Below are 17,098 nucleotides of genomic sequence, written 5' to 3'. Positions count from 1 at the left end.
GAAAGCACTTTGGTGTACTTCTTTAAAATGTGCTATATAAATAAATTTTGATTGATTGATAAAGCACAGACAGGCTCATTTCTGAAAGTCTTCAAAGGTGTTGTTGAAAACACATAATGCAATAATAATCCCAGTTAAAAAATATATTAAATGTTCTTGCTTAGGCTGCTGCCCCCGCGACCCGGCCCCGGATAAAGCGGATGAAGATGGATGGATGGATGTTCTTCCTTAGTTTGTTATTTTAAATATGCTGAATGATTTCTGAACAGGCTCCATGATAAATATCAATGGATTACAAAACAAAGCTAACGTAATATTCTGAAAATGGTCAGTTTAAAGAAGCTGTGACTGCTTGATGCAAGATATCCTATTGAAGACAACAGCCATTTCATGTCCTTCATTGTTGTGAAGTTGTGGCAGAGCACTTGTTTTGTGATTACCCTTTGAACTGTAAAGCCTGGCTGGTGGCATCGCATGACATGCTTACAGTAAACCCGACTGGCACAAAAGCTAAGCTGCTGTCTGCAACGATCGCTAGATCCAAGATGGCAGTTTATAAATTGGTCTAAGCCCGTCACTGTTTCACGGCTTAGCTCTCACAGTGTTGAGACTGTAGCGGCAGCACTGGCAATGCCAAATGGGTTCACCCTCCAGTTAATCCTGCTATCAGTAGAATGAAGTCGGTGAGCTCCAGCAGTCATACAGTACGCTGCTTAACAATGGCTGAGCGCTACTCTGGGTTCTTCTAAGGACACATGGCTGCATGTGCTGCTCCTACTTAGTGAGCAAGGTTAATGTGGTGATTGTTATAGACTCGATTTAGGATTAAGCCACTCGAATTTAGAACCAATTAAACAAATTAAGAGAGATTGCTGCAAAGTATTGTTTGCAATAAGGTCTTATTGTGATTATCTTTCCTGAGTTGGAGCAGTTACAAAGCTTGTTAGATGTTTGTTCCAGTGGAGTGAACAAACATTTTCATGCTGCAGTGAAGCTGGAAGCCACGCTTATTCTAGTCTGGTACAACAGTAGTGTGTATTTCAAGCCCAGAGGAAAACACACACTCGCACACCAGCACACACAGATAAAGTTTTTCCACCGGAGACCACCCAGAGTACCACTGCACTGGCATTAAAAACAACTTTAGTGACAGTGTTGAGATTTATGTGACAGGAAGAAAACTCCATCAGCCAAACAGACTCTGCAAAGTCGTCTTCAGGCAAGAGGCCTGCAAGTCCTCAAGTGACACAGGAGGGGGAAAAAAGGAAGCTCGAGCTTTTGAAAAGATTTTCAGTTATCCTAACAACACGACAACAGATTTTAGGCCCATTTCATTCATGTGGTGCAAATGCACTGTTGGTTGCTTTGTTGGTCAGGCAAATTACTCAACTCTGCACACACGTCGAGATCTGCAAACCTGCCACTTCACTGAAAACTCAAACAAAGCTGACATAGTCCATTTCAAAAATCCTTGGAGCATAAATGGGGTGGAGTCACTATGTAAACACATAACAAAGGATTTGTTTTCAGAGCTGAGAGATGCATTACCTGACACATGACAGCTCATAGCCACAAATCCACAGGGATTGTGTAACCCAGGCTAATACTTGGCCAGAAGAGAGTGTGTCTTCTACATGACTAATCCTTGTCAGCCCACACTGTATACAATGATCTCCTCTACTTCCTTAAAAGCAAACTTAGTACAGCCTTTTGTCGGACAGACCAGAAGCTCTGCAGACTGTGCATGTGTAGCTGCAGAGTGCAGGCTGCAAACTTACAGACAACTGATTTTATGTCATTCCACTCAAACACAGAGGGAGTAAGCACAGAAACCAACCATTTCCCAAGGACTACAAATTAGCCTGTTCATGAAGTAACCAATACTTACAGTTTTTTGAGTCATTTGACATCTTATGTCCACCTCTAGCAGAGGCTCAAAGCAGCAGCCCTACAAGTCCGCATAAAAAGTACAGGACCTCCAGGGGATCATTCCAACAACTCTCCCTGAATCAACATCTCTGACATGTCCTTTCCTCCTCCACCTCACGTTGCTTCCCTCCTGGTACACAGACACGCCTCCCTGCCCGCCCCTCTGCTCAAGCAGCTCAAGGAGCGACAGGAGACTCACTGAAGTGACATATGTCGCCAAAGCCTCTCACTTGGCAAAGAAGCTCTCTAAGCCCGTGACAATAACTGGGACAAAGGGTGCACTGCGGGGCTACTCAGTAAGCATTAAAGAATGGGTGGAGAGGAAGCGCAGGCATGTCTGTCCCCCTCTCCAGCTCACTCTCTCTCACCCTTTTTCCTTGATCTTTCCATCCTGCCCTCTACAAACTATGCACGCCCATTTACACCGGGCTCGGTCTCAATGATTTTAATGCAGTGTGTCTCAGCTCCATTGAAAAGAGAACGGAGTCATCTTCTCTCAGAAGGCCAGATCTTTTGTGGAAGTGTACTTTCATTCCCATGCAGTGCTCCAGGGTATTGATAGATGGAGGCATGGAAAAACATGTCTGAAACAGACTCGATGGCACTGATAAAACGCATGACTTGGCTTTACCTTCCTGTATTTTCTCAAGGTAGTTTCTTATCTGGAGATATGTTACGAAGGTTGCATTTCTCATTCAGCTATTCAAACAAATATTCCTCGTATATAGAGCCTCTGATGTTATCTAACTGTAGTTCCCTCAGCAGGTCTTGTTTATATTCCGAGTAAAAAAAAAAAACAAAGCAGGGATTTGCAATATGGGCAAGACATATTAAATTGGTCTTGAGTTTGTTCCAGATTTGTTTTACACTACTGTACCTTAGACATCATTTTTTTTATTCTAATGGAGACATAATGACTGAACTAAGAGGGTGAAGAATCCTCATGGTGCCTTGTAGGGTCATCCAAGCAGGAAAAAGAGCTGACATTTACTCTCTAGTATATTAAAGTCTGAAGACTAGTGTAAGCTCCTTGCTTGGCTTACACAATATTCTCTCACTTTTAGGACATCTATAACCCCAATTAAAAAGTAAAAATAAGCAATTAAAGAAAAAAAAGAAAAGCATTTGCACTAAATTAGAAGTCTAAATATCTTAACAATCTGTCTACAATTACATTTAGACTTTTCTTTTTTGAATAAAGAAAGAAACCTCAGGAAGCTGCACTTTTTAGTTTTGCTGTTCAGCTTTTTTACTTTTAAATCAAAACGTTTTATTCACTTGACTACAGTTTAACCTAAAGTCGCTTTTGGCACTGAAGGGCTGGACATAATTATGCACTTCATTTAAGAGAGCTGTCATCGCTTTAAATGAACCTATTCCATGTTTAGAAGAGCACAGTTCCTGTAAACACATAAAAACTTAAAAGGCCAAGCCTCTCACAGACTTCCGAATTCAGTCATCGTTTGACATGCTATTAGGCTGAATAGGCATTCAGATTAACGTGAATAAAAAGACAATCACTGTGGCACGACCACTTATCTGATCTAAGTAAATACATCCAGTATAGAGTTACCTCATTAAAGGTGGCTGCAGCAGGCACGAATTACAGCCCGATGAAAAGGAGAGAGGAGAGACTGTGTACGTGTGTGAGTGTGTGTGTCTGTGTGTGTGTGTATACGGGTATTAACATTTTTGTGGGGACCAAAATTGGAAGTTTACTATACTTAGCCTATACTAGCCCTTATGAGGACCAAAATCCTGGTCCCCACAAGTTTGAAGGCATTTTTGAGACACAAAATGTGGTTTTAGTGTCAGGGTTATGGTTAGGGTTAGGGTAAGGGTAAGGGACTAGCAAAGCATTATGTCAATTAGATGTCCCCACAAGATATGAATACCTGACATACGTGAGCATGCACGTGTGTATGTGTGTCTCAGCATGTGTGTGTCCATGAAATAAGGCAGGTTGCCCGCCGATTGCTTAAAAATTATCCTGAGAATTTCATGTTTTGTGGCATTGACCTAATATATTGTCCACTGTGTTTTAGTCTTTCGGCTATTTGCTAACTAAACCCCATCAAATTCTTGTGATTGGGACAGTCACCCGCACCTTCCCAACTCTAAGTCTAACAGCCTTGCTCTTTCTTAAACTAGACAGGACCAAATATTTGCTGTTAAACTGTGTTAACTGACAAAAAGGAAAAAAATGATATACTCCAGTGTCATTATTCTAATTATAGCCCACTCCATAAATGACTCAGCTTAGCAAAGCTCCTACACAAATAAATAAAGAGCGTTCCAGGAGAATGGACAATGTTTTCAGAGTCTCTGCTCATGACCAGCTTCACTGTGTTTGTTAAATCCGTGCATAGCTTTCAAAACAAACGAGAGAAACACGTCATTTGCAAATTCCACCCTTTCATGTTTTAAGGAGACTCTCGGTTCCCTGCAGCGTAGCCCTTCCCAGTACCTTTGTCATAATGCATGTCCTCTCTAACCTTCTTGGTACTTTCTGATAATTACAAGGCTTCTTGCTACAGACTTCGTGGTAATTGCAAAATATCTACCAAACAAACTTGCCTTCAAAAAAGCTTGACATACAATAATGGAGCAGGACACATAGTACGAGATGACTAGATTAAAACAACAATACATGTCTGTGACATGCATACAATGAGTATCATCGAAGAGAGGCACACCTATGCTTTAAGTCACAACGGCAGCTAAGATTGTAACTCATTCTTTCACATTCTTAGATGTTGAGTTACAATTGGGAAGATTTCAGTGTGTCAGGTGACAAAAGCGCACAGGAAAGAATGACTATCGGGTTTCTGACAAACATCTGCTGACAAACAACTTCTTCAGAAAACAATATAATCATGAAGAATATTTGTTTGTAAATCAGAACTACTATGTTACAGAGTACTGTTGATTTCATAGTAAATAATAGTTATTTGGTTAGATTAACTATTATAACTAATCCAAGCTGCCGTTCTATTCAGATTGTTTAGAGTTTGATCTACAAAATTGGAGAAAAAAAACTAACACCCAGACAAAACAAGTGTAAGCAATGTTTTGTGGAAGTGGAAGTGATATTTTCAACTGTCCACAATTATGACAAAACCTGAGATCTCTTCAGATAATGACTGGTTTCTTTCTATGATTTCTTTACCTACTCAGTCTCGCTGATGGGTAAGTATCAGTAGGCCACTCATTCCGGCTGTAATATTATTAAAAAACCAAAAAAATTATTCAAAAATACAGAGCCATCTTAAAAACTACCTGTACTCACCAGTAAACTGGGACAGTTCCAGCTCAAAGTGGCTGTAATACAATATTAGCATTAGTGATATATAATGTGGCCTTAACTGACCTGTTTCCCCTGTCAACAGCAACAACGTGCCTGCTCCTACCTCCACATTCAAAGCGCTGATCTGTAGTAACTTGTTGGTTTCATCGTTTCACTTTAAGTCCTTCAAGCAATTAAACAAGCCGGTAGTCATCTATGCCCGGAATTCACACAAACAGCTCCCTGACATACATCAAACATTTCCACATCAAACCTGTGCTGCCGGTGTTATGCAAAGAGGCCGGAGCTCTCCGCTTTACACTCTATACAGGCATAACAGGTTTAAAACCACAGATGTGCAGCAGCTCACATTCGAAACTAGAAAAAGCTACAAAAAAAACATTGTAATGCATACAAAGGCACGTGGCAAGTCACACATAAAAATGCTCCTTGTGCTATTAATCACTCTCCTGTAAACACACTTGTCTTTGTGCTCGTTTCCTGAAATTCATCTCCTCCGCAGATTTGTTATGAAATTTCAAACACCACGCAGATTTTCAGTCATTAACACATGCTCATTCAGTTTAGCACCACAACAGAGGTTTCCTTGCGTCACTGCCTAATGTGAATGTATCTTGCAAAGCACATGTGCTTTGCGCAGGCCTGATGAGTGTGTGTTGCTCATGAAAGTACTGCCAAGCTCACTCAGTTGTGCTTTAAGTGCTTCCCGCTGTGGAACACAGTGATTTGTGGAGTGACATGTGAAGAGCTGCCTCAATAAACAAGAGCTAGCCTGGCACGCAAATGGCGTGCATTCCACGCACGCTATGAGGATAGTAAATTCCTAATACTCAACCCACAGTCTTTAAATTTCACTATGCGCAGGATAGTTTATTTGCAGATCTTTCATCTCGACAGAAATTATATATTTCCTTTAAAAAACTGCTAGATAAACTAAATTTCCATTCACAGAAAAAGTCAAAGTCCTCTGAGTGAGACAGCCTATAAAAGAACATGAATCACTATTGAAATATGTCCCTTGCAGTTGTAGGGTGACAAAGGGTGGCATTCAGAAGCTTAATCAGTTTCCATAGCTAGCAGCAAAGAGACAGACAGTTTGGAGACAAGCTGTCACACTCAACTTCCTCCCTTCAGACAGTCAGGCCGCAAGAAGACCTCATCAAACCTGCCTTCATCTCAAAACATTGTTCATCACCGTTGCAGAGAGGCAGATAAAGGAGCAGTGCTGTGCTCTGTTGTCTGAACTAAGCCGGTAATTAGTTTATGGGATAATCTCGAAGGCCTAAAGTGGTATTTAGCTGGGTTAGTAAAGTCTTGTAAGAGTCACAGTCATCTGTGCAGCAGCTGTCCTTCGTTAGTTTGCTTAACAAACTTGCAAAAGTTGTCAGTTAAAGCACAATGTTTACATTTTGACCGACTTTTGACATTATATGTTTCTATATTACAACAGAATTACTATTATTGAAGACATTAGAAGGAAATCATTTAATATGCCCCTATTGGCTTCTGTTTGTAACGTACTAAAAATGATCAACTCAGTTTTAGGTGTCAGTGTGGCTTTTTTAAGCTATTGGGAGAACACATAATTCACATTGGCAGCAAATTTCACTTCATTTAAAGCAATGTTTCCAGTGACCCATAAACACATTGCTGTCACTGTTTGTGAAAGAAAGTAACAAATGAGAATGTGGTTTTCAGTCATAATTAATTCTTTTTGAAATGCCAGAGAATATGTGTATTCAATCTGTAGTTTTATCATAGTGCATCAAGTATTTTGTGATGGATCCAGATGGATCCACTGTTTGTAAGTGTAAAAAGAAATCAGTTCCACAGACAAAGTAATAAATCCTCACAGAAGAATGAAACTTGCCTCATCTTGTAGGATGAACACATAATTGCGGACACATCACCTCTCACCGCGCCTTTTAAAGACTCAAAACACAGTTTCTGGCTGTTAAAACAGCAATCTTTGTATCATTTTAAAAAACATAAATTATTCTATCTCGCTTCAAACTAATTCAGCCCGCAGCCTCCTCAGTTAAGAAAAGCCTTCACAGACACAGTTCAGGTCACTTTCATATGTGTGTGAGAATAAGAATTGACACGAGTAACCAGCACAGAACGTGGATTATATCTATAACAGCCAAAAAATAAAACAAATACCACAAGCAAAGGTAATTTATTATGTATCAACTAATTTAAAAAAGAATTCACTCGTGAGAAACTCATCAGAAATAAATTAGTTGTCTGCCTATTGTTGATGAGCTGGAAATAAATGAGTTTCAAAGCATCTGCTGCAACATGTCAAGAGAATAAGGCTCATGAGTCACTTCAAAGTTTTCCCTCAAACCTATACCGCAGAAATCTGCAGATCCCATTAACTCAGTTAGATAACTACAAAGCTATTTAGAAACCGACCGAAATAGATCTTATTGTCGTCTACTTCACGTGGTGATTGCTTTCAGTCAAATGCAATCTGATTTTGAAAATCGAGGTTTGTACGTGTCCAAGTAAAATGCTGGGTAAAATGTAAATAATGTACATTTGGTGACTGTTGAGGGCATTTCAGTACACTCAATGCTCTGTCATGTTTAGGAAACCAGTTTGAGGTAATCTGAGCTTTGCAACATGCCATCATTGGACTGATACACTGTGATCATAAAGGGATGGTTATGGACTACAACAACTAGACTGTGGTTTTTAAATGATGCTCATTTAGTACTAAGGGGTCTAAAGTGAGCCAAGACACTTTCCCCCACACCACTGCACAACCAGCATCAGCTTGAACCATTAATACAAGGCAGGATGGATGATTTCATGTTGTTTATGTCAAACTCTGATCCTACCATCAAAATGCAGAAGTCCATTAATTTTGGGTGAGCCTGCGTGAATTGCAGCTTCAGTTCTTAGCTTAGGGCACGCAGTGTGGTCTTCTGCTGTCATAGTCCATTTGTGTTTGGAGATGCTCTTCTGCATAGCTTGGTTGTTATTTGAGTTACTGTTGCCTCAAAGCCATCTTTTCACCAAGCGAACTTTTCTCTTTTGGGCCCTTCTCTGTAAACTCTAGGATAATTAATTATACGGGGAAATCACCTTAGCTTAGCTTAGCTTGTAACCCATCGGGTACAAACATCCATGTGACATATATGGTTGTAATGTAGCTCAGGAGGTAGAGCAGACTGATCAGACAGTTAGTGGTTCGATCTCTGGCTCAAGTTGCATGAGTGCAGCCATCGGAGTGTTTGTGAATGGTAGTTAGTAAGCACTTAAAAAGCATAGAAGACAGTGCTTGTGTGAATGGGTGAATGTGGCATGTTGCATAGAGTGCTTTGAGTACTCCGGAAGAGTAGAAAAGCACTACATGTGAATATAAAGTTACTTAAATTACCTTTGTTCCCCTTTCTGATGCTCAGTTTGAACTACAGCAGATTATCTTGACGATGTCTACATGGCTTAATGCATAAAGTTGCTGTCATATGATTGAGTGATGCGATATTTGTGGTAATGAACAGGTGTACCTAATAATGTGTCCCGTTAGTGTATATCATCGATTAAATGATGACAAGTCTCTCATCCTGCAGATTAACCTCTACAATATGGACTTTGACCACACTTGGCAATCCATGGTCTTATCTGCAGCTTGGTGAGTGCAGCACAGCAGCACATGCAGTTATCTGCTGAGGTATGAAGATCATCACCTGTTGGCTGTCACTTGCATACAGCGATTCCCTGGAAAATGTTACGTATCTCAACTATGACATGTAGAAATTCTTGGTACTGTCCACATCGTTGACAGTGTAAAATGCAACTGGGGAATTTCAAGAATTGTTTGAGGAAAGGCGACAATTATTTCTTCAGAATTTCAAACTGGTTTTCCCCTGATTTCTTCCATATATGGCATGGCTCAGAGCCAGGTGCACTTGAGAAGATGGTTTGCCTTGGTAGGTTTAAGTTACTGTTGGGACAACTACCATAAGAGCTGTACCTTGCATCTCTCTGTCTGAGCAAAAGCATCACTGCTGTCTAACACAGGCTCATGACAGGGGTACCCCTGTGAAAGTGTCAGGGCCTTGCTTCATTAGCATTTTTGGAAGACCATGAATGAAAGTGTTTGTTCTGGTTTGTGCGTCCAATTGAAAGGGTCCATTAAAGAGTGTTTTAGGGGCTCTTCTGTGTTAGGTCGGAAGTTTGGGAGCTGGTGTGTAGAGGAAAGCGCCAGAAGATAGACAAAAAAGGACAGACAGACACGACGCTACCCTTACCCTCCACCCACATCAGTCTATACGAAGACGACACACTGCTTTGTGTCTTTCAGTCACGAACAGGTGCGCCGCGTAACGTGTGACAACAGCAATCAGAATAGTAAATGTTTCAACAAAGACTCAACAAGTTGGCAAGCTGTGATTAAAACCAGGGCGGCTGGTCCCACATTCAGAGCCAAGTATCAAGTGACGTTTCATAACTGCACCTCAGAGATTGCAACATGCCCCCAAGCAACTCTGCTAACTCGCAATTAGCAAATACCTCCACTTCTCACACAAGGTTACTACTAGGACTGAGGAAGCACTCTGGTAGCTTAGCAGTGAAAAATGAGACTTCAAGGTAGCACAAAATATTGCCATGAAGAAAGAAGTCTGACAGTTTTAATAGTTTTTTTAAGTAGTTGCAAGTACACATTTTAAAACACATGTTACTGCTACAATTACAGTTAGATGGAGCTCATGTACAGTAGTCATATGGTTACTAGTGCTGTTTATTCAGTTTTGGCAATAGCTCATGATGAAAAAGTCAAAAAGTCAAACAGTGAATAACTGTGGAGGATACACAATCACCATTTTCATACAATTAAACAGGTCTAAAAGAAATTTATTGCTATAACTGTCATTTTTTTAAGTAGCAAATGTGAGCCACAGTCTTTTTGCACTGGAGTTTTAAGGGATTTCTCCACCATAAATAAATAAATTATGTCCCCCAAAAGAAATTTTTTATCTGAATAGAAATATTAAGCAATCTTATCTTCATGGGAAAGTAGCATCTCTGGCAAGAAGGAAAATAGCAGTTGATTTTTCAGAGCCGCTGCATGACCTGATGGTGATGCATATGCATATTAATACCTGCCGGGAAAGGTAGCGCTGGGTGCTACCAGTTTAGTGCCAGATTGCTGTGAGCAAGGTTTCGACCCTGACAAAGAATGAAAGTTAGAGAGTACGAGAGAGACAAAAACAGAAAGAAAGCGGGGGGTGGGGGTGCTGTGTTGTTGAGTTTTTGGGGGGTGATATCTGTGGCACAGGAGAGAGAAATCCATGGGAATTCTGCTCATTAGCATTTGAATTGAATTCCAGCAGGCGGAAAAGACAGACACTGAGTTCAGGACTGTTGTTAGTGAAATTATTGCACTGAATGTTATGGTCAAAGCTCATCTTTGCAACAAATGGAGAGCTTAATATTTCAGAAACCTGGGAAACATAATGATTATTGCAAAAAAGTATTATTATTGCATACCGTGGTATTACTGTTGTAATGTGCACAGAGCAGTTAAACTCTGAAAGGCATCACTGCTTTTGAATATTAAAGAAGCCCCTGAGTTTAATTTTAATATATGGTAATAACATTAATCAGCAATAATGAAATTAGGAGTTTACTGCAATCAAATGAACAGTTAGTTGGGACAAACAGTAACTGGCCTCTGTTACTGTTTATCCTCACTAGCTCTTTCAGTGCAAACATTGACTATTTTCATCATCTAAAAATGCTTTAATTACCTTTAATTACCTTAGATTTGTAAATGTTGAAATGGTTGTAGATTTGTAGATTTCCCACTTTAAATAAAATGGGCCCCATGCTGACCAGCTACAACTATATGATTATAATCAAATGATAATTATTTTAACACATAAATAAGAAATAGTAATCAAATGATATAGACTTACTACCCGTACCCTCAAACACACAATAATAACATGGACTGAACCACCACTCACAACCACTAGCACTTTATATAGCCTTATCCACATATCTCCCTTATCTTATCTGCACTACTGTATAGTTCTGTGTAAATAATCATACGATAATTTTTAATCCTACAACTGTTTATAACTTGCATAGTTCACATTTCTGTATAGCTGTATATCTCAGATTTCTGTATAGTTTTTCATATTTATATCCTGTTCATAGCCTGTACATAGCTTGTACTCACTACAGCCTGTACATACTTATAGTTATAGAATATTCATAACATACTTCATACCGTGTACATTATAACATACCATAATAGACCCATTTCTGTAATATACTTACATATCTATATTATTGCTAATATATATTGTAATATATCTATATCACAGCTAAAGCACTTCTGGATGGATGCAAACTGCATTTCGTTGCCCTGTACCTGTGCATGTGCAATGACAATATTCTATTCTACTAATTGGAGGGAAACCTGATAAAACAGTGGCTTTTATTTACACACAATCTTTAATATAGAGCATTGTAAATATTCCTTTCACAAAAGTTCATCCTTTTTGTGAACATCAAGGAATACTGCCCACTAAATGAGTCATGTGAGCAGAGAAGAATGAAGTCTAAAAGATTTGCTTTTAGCCTTCTTGTTGTGTAGTGTGAACTTGTCCTGGCTCATGTAAATCAGTCTCAAAGCAGGGCAACATGTAAGAACACAGAAGGTATGTGTCATAGGCAAATTTTCTTGACTCCTGTTCAACAAAAGCACTCTACATTTTCACATTTTTGACCCGTGTGCAATCTCAGACTTTGTTTTGGTGTTGTGATATGCCCTAACTTTGCTGAAGTCTATCTAAAGGTGCACATCTCTCTCCAGGTTCCAGGAAAACAACAAAACTCCAATGATATATTTCGCTGGAGGCGGCCACACATAGAGAGGATGTTTACTTCATAGCCGAGGACAGGAACACGCTGTCCCAGTCAACAGGGCGATGTGCTGTAGATGGCGCATCTTATTTCTGTCCCTTCTGTCTAAAAGTATGTTTTTGTCCTGGAAAAGGGGTTTAACAGTGAGGGCAGTGTTCAAAAGCGAGAGTCCAACAGAATGCTGTGAAGAGCATTTCAAGTGCCAACACACCATGCTCCCCACTCACTAGAAGGAATTCATCCTATTGTCAACTGAACTTGTCGAAAAACTCTTGAAGGTGCGGCATGGGGGGTTAAAGTAGGCTGAGCACAGCCTTCGTGACCGCTCTCAAAGCCAGATCATCCCAACCTTCTCGTGTAGAAGTATTAGTTGCTCCAATTTAGACGGGGTCCAAAGTTATTTGTGCCCCCTGCGTGAGGCGTTGATTTCGCCCAACATTTGTCGGCTGGAGCAGTCATGACCTTTGCTCCTGGTAGTTAGGAACTGCCAGAGCTGAGAGGCAGAAAGCCAAACAACCATGGTAACAGAAATGCTGGTATCTATGTCGGGAAGATTTACTGGGAATTTGTAAGGGATTTCCAGAGAATAAAAGCTTTATCCCATGATGAGTGAAAGTTTGATGCCTGCAAAAGCTGTCACCAATTGTTTAAATAGATGGCAAGATAGACAATCTGAAGACACAATCAGCTTCTCACGCTGCAGTGCCCCCGCTATTTTAAACCACCGTGTTGATGCGCAGTGACTCCCTGTGTCAGTGCCTGCTGTAAATATTTTACAAGCATTCCAAAGGTGGACTGGCTGTCCTTGGAGCAAAGCAATAAATTCCCCCACCAAATACGCACAGAGCTGTAGTGCATCTTCAGTGGTCATCTTCTAATTAACGCGGACCAACGAAGCAGAACTAAATTATCGACCAAGTCTAAAGGCAACGTCTGCCTGTCCTTTGGAAATTGGACACAAAAACTAATACCTGGAGCAAAAAGAGCCACCTTTGTCAAACTTTTCTTTCATTTTCTTTGGTCGATTTGTTTTGTATCAAAGGCTGTGCACAGATCGCGTATAGCGCCGTGGTACTCGATAGTGAATCCAATGCAAGAAAAATATACAAATACAGTTTGCGTTAAACCTGCCAAGATCAATCAAGACACTATTCTCACAGCTGTTATCTTCATTCTCTACTCTAAAGAGCAAGTTCAGAAGCACACAGACACACATATACATATATGCGGTATTCTCAGATGACCAGTTAATCCACACAAACGTGTTCTCTGAGTCTACTAATATGCAAAAGATGTGATCGCTGTGCTTCTCTAGGATAGTAAACATCCCTGTTTCGTTCACATTCCTTTTTGCTGCAGTATCCTGCTGCCTTTGCCGTCTACTTTAAAACACTAACTTTAATTTGTTCCCCTCAGACAGATGAATTGTTTGAAGCCTTCTGTGAATTATCTGTAACTTAACTTATGCAGCAAAGAATTTATTCGTTTACAATTTACTGTCGCTGCATAGCTGTGCATGCCCATTAAGTCACAAAGACCATTATGATAAACAGCTAATCGCAGATCTGAAAATTTTATTTGACTTTGTTCTTTCACTTTCTCACAATGGCAATCTCCAACCGCCTCATCAGCAGCTCCAAAACAGAAATCAATTTCTGTTGAAAACAAGAAACGCGCGCATTAAACTGCCTGAAATGTCTCTGGAAGCGACAGAAAAGCAAAGCCATTTGCAATCAGGTCTGTTCCACCATTAAATTTGATTATTGGGTTATGTTATAGTCATTCAAGCAGTGGCCTCATGTTGATACCATAATTTTGTTGACTATAAGTGACTGGCATGGAGTTTTACTCTTCCCCATGCATCACTGATTAAGTGGCTGAGAAATTCACCCCCTGCCTGGTAAGGCTCTTACATTAAACTATCTGCTTCTAATGGATAACCATGAGCTGCTCAAATGCTGACGGCAGCTAAATATACTCTGTTCTGTCACAACACATTTGGCAAGATATTAAATCCACGCGATCTATAAAGCAACAGCTGACTGTTGGAAACATATGCCATGTACAACAGGATATTAGAGTGTAACATTAAGTCAATAAAATATGTATGTTACAGAGTCATGGAGGTGTCTCTGTCAAGTTTCAGCCTCTGAATAGAAGGACGTGATTTACTAATGCAGCAGGCTCCAATTATACAATTATGTAGGTTGCCAAAAAGCAATTATCTCGTCTTTTGCCTCAAAAGGTAGCTGAGATAGGTGGAGACAACATGTTACAACTCATGCTGAACATGCCGGTACCGGGGTGACAATGTGTTGTGCAACCTGTGAAAAGCAGGAGCAGGAGGTGCTTTCCTGGCACCCCGTTTCATTTATGGTGTCTCATTGGTGCCACTGTGGAGCTCCCGTGTTTGCTTTTGAAAGTTTTGATTTTCATTTCACAGTGTCAAAGTGTTATGACATTTCCTGCATGAATCCACCATCAGTTTGCATTCAGTCACTTGCTTCACAATAAATGCACTCAGAAAAACCACTCACCATCTGACATTTCAAATTTACCATCCTTTCTGTGCTTGTAATAAACCAGAAAATGCCGGTGAGTCATGAATGTGGAAGGTTCAATTCATGTTGTTCTGGAAGCATTTATTTAAAACAACCTGGATGAGGAAAAAAAACTAAACTGGGAAGAGCCAAAATAACTGAGTGTTTCTGTGCACTGTTTGAGCCAACAATAGAAAATTGAACTGACTAGTTTGATCAGCGTATTGTTTGCAGTCATTTCTTCGCCAAAATTCTATCGTGAACTGAGGATCTTTGACTTTGATTGCATAAAAAACGTCACATGCAAGCTTCAGTTTGGAAACTGCAATGGGTGTTTTGAATTTTTTTATGTTTTTAAATGTCTGGTTTTGTTTGACCAGTAAATATTTTTTCAGTATAAACTGCTTACCCTACTGTTGAAGGTTAAAAATCTGCAGCTGGACTTGAGGATGTAGACCAGCATGTAAAACTGAGCACCGGAGGCTGAATTCTGTCATTAGTCATAAGGTAACCAGTCATGGGTGATTTCTACATCTTGGAAAATGTTGTCCTATCTGCGGTGGTCATCAAAATTATGATTTGTCCTTTAAAGATGGTCTTCATTAAAAAAGAGAGAGATATAGTAGTTGCTACTGTACATAAATATGTCTCCTTATGATTGATTGCAGGCAACCCATCAGACAGACCAAACAACATTGTTGTCCCATAAAAGCATTCGTGTGTGCGTGTGTCTCACATATCCAAACAGAAACAGTAAAGACATCTGCAAAGAGCATCTGTATGCACATATTCACAGTGTGTGTTTCCATCGGCTGAGACTACAGGACCCTTGACACGCGAGAAAAAGCTGAAAAAGCTGACAACAATCGCAACACGGGATGTTTTTTTAAAATTAAAAGCTGACCCTGTTCTCGTGCCACAGCCTGTTCTACTGTAAATTACTTTATTGAAAGCTTTGTACAAACATCACCACAGGGAGTGAGGACCGCAGGATTCCCCAATTACCACATTTCAGTCATGTTGGGTCACGCAAAGAAAGAGATGCGACCCATTTCACCATGACAAAGCTGCAGAGTCCTGAATAGGCCAGCTTCACAGGACTAAGCCTGGCTAATGCTCTGGGCGACTCACCCACTAACCCACCGCTGCTCCTCACCCTCTCAGAGGCGTAGTAACCGAGTAACAGAGAGTGAAACGCACTATTAGTGCTGGGCCATACTACAAATTTTAGTACGGATCTGATTGCAATATTTTTAACCTATAAAGGCAGCTTATTTAGGGGGTGCCATGATTTATGAGATGAATCAACATCAATTTGCACATTTTAAACATTTAATGACCACTAAATGGCTTAATTTCCACAATTAATAGATAAATGATACAACGCAACACACCTTTCACTATTTCATGTATTCTAAACCTTTTTCTTCTTCTTTAAAGTTTTTTTGGGGGAGAGATGGAATTTAAATGTACCTGTCTCTAAAGTACTTTAGGTGTGACATGTGACACTAAAAGGCTTGTGCATGTATATAGCAAGGGATAGAAACAAAATACAGATCGATACCAATACCAGCGCTGGATCTTTTGCCCCCTTTATTGGCTATGAACAGTTTGCACGTAAAGCTTCCTCTATTTGGAAGAGATGTAAGGAAAGTGGGCAGGTGACTTTAACATTAAAGTAAGAAGGTAAGAGTCTAATGAGAACCTTTGCAGGCATTTGTGGCTCTTTATCTTCACTACATGATTTGGCACTTGAGCTCCGATATCATGCTCTGGTACAGGTGCAAGTTTTTAAAAGTCTGCCTCTGTATATAAACACCATCCACTCTTCTCGCATTATATCCCTCTATTACAAAGCTGAACGCCTCTTTCTTCCGCAAGTCAGACTAAAATAACATAAAGCAGTCACATTTTTTTTTGTTCTACTACTCACCCCTACGAAGAAGAGCAGCTGGAGCGATGAATCAATCTATCAGGGATTTGCCCTCAGCTTTCACGGTAGGCGCTTCTGTTATTTAACATTTTAAGTGGATGACAACTTTATAGTCCACGCTATGATTAAGCGCTGACGGTATGACAAACATCTCCCTCTGGAAGACTTTACGTCAAGTTAGCTGCATGCGCACTTTTTTCCCTCCACCTCATCCTCCGCTTGAGAGAAACTTTTTTTTTTTTTTTTGAATGACAGCCAAGAAGTGCGGAGTCAACAACTGCAACAAGTCTCCACAAGGTCTTTCTTCTATTTTGGAAGCTTCAGAGGTCAAAGGACAAGCAGCGAGTATGTGTGTGTGTGGACTGCTGTCTGTCATACATCGCACCTGGGCTTGGAGTTAAATATGCGCGTATAGAAAACCTTGGGAAATATTTCTGTCCGCGTGTGCGTGCGCGCGAGTCTGTGGCATGTCAATCAATCGAGAAAAAAAAGCCCTAGCCCACG

At 40.2% G+C, this 17,098-nt stretch overlaps 1 protein-coding gene across 6 annotated transcripts in view; it reads right to left on the bottom strand.

Annotated features, from left to right (window-relative positions):
* Positions 1 to 16,764, bottom strand: part of chl1a (cell adhesion molecule L1-like a) — a 50,798-nt gene extending 34,034 nt beyond the window's left edge. For 5 of the 6 annotated variants that reach the window (XM_087833611.1, XM_006785512.3, XM_006785513.3 and 2 more), the window contains exon 1: positions 1,889 to 2,028. The gene's annotated coding sequence lies outside the window, so the exon portion shown is untranslated. Of the gene's footprint in view, positions 1 to 1,888; positions 2,029 to 16,594 lie in introns of those variants that run through there. The other variant, XM_035905659.2, reaches the window with a different exon arrangement.
* Positions 16,765 to 17,098: the final 334 nt, after the last annotated feature.

This window comes from Neolamprologus brichardi, chromosome 20 (genome assembly GCF_056152115.1).
Source record: "Neolamprologus brichardi isolate AB-2024 chromosome 20, ASM5615211v1, whole genome shotgun sequence".
Taxonomy (NCBI): Eukaryota; Metazoa; Chordata; class Actinopteri; order Cichliformes; family Cichlidae; genus Neolamprologus; species Neolamprologus brichardi.
This window is presented reverse-complemented; position numbering and strand designations above follow the sequence as displayed.